We start from the raw sequence: 2,928 nt of genomic DNA on the forward strand, positions 1-2,928 counted from the left end.
TTTTTAGTGATTTCACTTTGAAATCCAGTTTCAAATTTCTACACCTTTTAAAATTAAAATGTTTGTCTTAAATACCCTGGTGCTACTTTAACAGAAATACCATAGATAGGGGGCTTCGAAAAAAATGAAAACTATATTTTCTCATAATTCAGGAGACTAACTGAATGAATGAGAGTCTCAACCATGTTGGTTCCTTCCTTATAGTTAGGGGCAGAGGTTTCTTGGTTTCTTGCTATATTTGAGCTTTCAGACAGTCCTCTATGGCCTCTCTCTTCTCTCCTTCCTTCCCTGTTTCTGAGAGTGTGTATCCTTGCCTAATTTACTCTTTCTATAAGTCAGATATGGTTAGGCTTAGAGCCCCATCTATGTGGATATCATGTTGATAACATAACAAAGAAAACTGTTTCCAAACAGGATCACATCTATAAGTTCTCAGGGTTCAGATTCCCACATACATTTGGTGGACACCATCCAATCCATATAGTAACTAGATGGCACAGTCCTCTGTAAGTATGATCAGCCATCATGCTGTTGGTTATAAAAGGATAGTCATAAATAATAGTAATTATTTATATTAGAAATATAATATGGATTATAGTAACTACAACAATAGTAATAATAGTCAATAATGACAATCACAATTATTATCCTTTATGTTCTTGACAACCAAATCACCCCCTATCATTCATTCTGCTAACTGCAAGGCTAGCAATTCAAGCCCTATATCGTATTTACTGGGGAAAGATGAGACTCTCTGCTCCCATAAAGATTTATAGTCTCAGAAACTCCAGGGTGCAGTTTTACTCTGTCCTACAGGGTTGCAATATGACCCCTGGTGATTGCGTGGATTCTGCGTTGGACTGCTAAGTGCAAGGTCAGTAGTTTGAAACTACCATTTTAAGGGAGATTGATGAGGGTTTTACTTCCATAAAGATTTGCATTCTTGGAAATTCACAGTAGCAGTTCCACTCTGTCCTATCTGGTCACTATGAGTCAGAGTCAACTTAATGACAGTGAGTGTAGGATCACTCTGATCCTTGGAATAAACTTGATGGCAGTGGTTTGGTTCCGGTTAGTGCACTGCATGTACTGCTGATAGCAAATTAGCATGATCCATCTCGAGTCCACACATCAGCTCTCTTTTCCTCATCCCCATCTCCCATATTCGGAAAGAATGACCAAGAGAGGTTGCATAATATTTCCAAAGTCTTGCAGCTGATGTGGTCACAGGCTGAGTCATGTGGACACAGGGTGAGAAGGCATGATATTTAGCTTTAGCGTCACGTGGCTGAGGCAGGATTCTCAGTAGTTTTGCAGTTGTCATCTCCCCCAGGATGTGATCTAACATAATGTAGAAAGAACCCTACAGTGGGATCTGTTGTGGTCAGTCGAGTAATTGGAAGAAGATTAGGACACAGTGAGAGTGAAGGGGAATTTCTTCAGGGGTGTGGCCTACTCCTATATAAGTTGATGCTGTGGAGAGCTTCTCATCTTTTTACTGGTGTGTGTCTTGCATATACATATGCATATGCATATTCATCATCCACAACCCACCATATTGCCCTCTGACCTTGGGAGCCATCAGATCCTAACCTTGGACTTGCAGATCTTGGACTTATCCGCCTCTTTATCCACCAGCCATAGTTTTCTTGCTTGTCTTCCTGATTCCTGGCTCATTAACTCCTGGCAGCTACAAGTTAGGACAAACCTCCAACTTAATATATGACTCACAGACTTGAACAAAACTGACTTACCTGTTGTTACAACTGTGTGAGCCATTTCCTTGGTATATACGCATATTACTCAGAAGACACCTACCTCTAAGGAGGCAGCTTTGGGGCCTCCAGTTTGCTGCTTGGCATCTTGTGCTTAGCACCCGAGTCACCTTCAAGGACTGGAAGTTGAACATAAGCTCATAGCAATAACTTGTAAGCTCCTTGGAAGGCTTCCATAGAACTGAGATTCTAATTAATTTTTAATGAATAGGTAGGATCAGTTTTGGAGATGCACCTTAAGTGGCATTTACACCCAGGAAGGTTGGTGCAGTGGTATATCTGGCATCTAAACGAGAGGTGGGAGGAGACTTCATCTCTATCTTTCAATGAGCTGCTGCCCTCGGGCTAGAGAATATTTCTTTTGAACTTCATCATTCCAAGGTTAAACGGTTGAAAGTCTATTCTGAAGAATCAGAATTCCTGTAGAGACCATCCCGAAGCCATTTCATTTCACTGTCAGAAACGTGTGTGCAAATGGAGTGTGTGTCTGTGTAGGTATGCTAAAGAGTAAGGAAGAGATAGAAGAAAAGAGAGGAAAGGAGAGAGAGAAAGGAGAGGAGAGAAAGAGAGCAGGAAGGAGATAGAGAAGTGAGAGAAAAGAGAGCGCTTGCAGGGAGAAAGGGGGAATAGAAAGGGAGGGAGAATGAATGGAAGAGAGGAGGAGGAAGAAGAGGAGAAAAAGGAAGAGGAGGAGAGAGATTCATCCCCATCATTGGTGAACATCATAAAGTCCCCCAATTCTGTATTTATGTCGGACATTTCAAAAAGATGAGCGTGTAGGTGTCCAGATAGTAATATTGATCTTCGTTCATTCCTTTGGGTAAACAACTGCTTGAACACAGCACAATCTGATTGCTGTAATATAGAAACAGAGAGGAAAATCATCCTTTCTTTCCATCTTTATTTGATAGCAGGGAGAGAGAGTGCGGGCTCCGCAGTGAGCACAGGTGTTTTTTCATTTTCTTGAACAAATCTACATGCGCACAGCTGAGGTCCCCATTCACAGACAAGGTCTCACTGGGCTGCATGTCTCTGTTTCTCCCGAGGTCAATTGAGTGTCTGGGAAAGGACCCAGGTCCGTGACACTCCTCTGGAGTGTCATATTCTTTGAAACACAAGGACAGTGCCTCTGCACTCCATTTGCAAGTGTGTC

Source organism: Echinops telfairi, unplaced genomic scaffold, assembly GCF_000313985.2.
Source record: "Echinops telfairi isolate 266 unplaced genomic scaffold, ASM31398v2 ScPeMD7_7457;HRSCAF=8495, whole genome shotgun sequence".
NCBI classification, from domain to species: domain Eukaryota; kingdom Metazoa; phylum Chordata; class Mammalia; order Afrosoricida; family Tenrecidae; genus Echinops; species Echinops telfairi.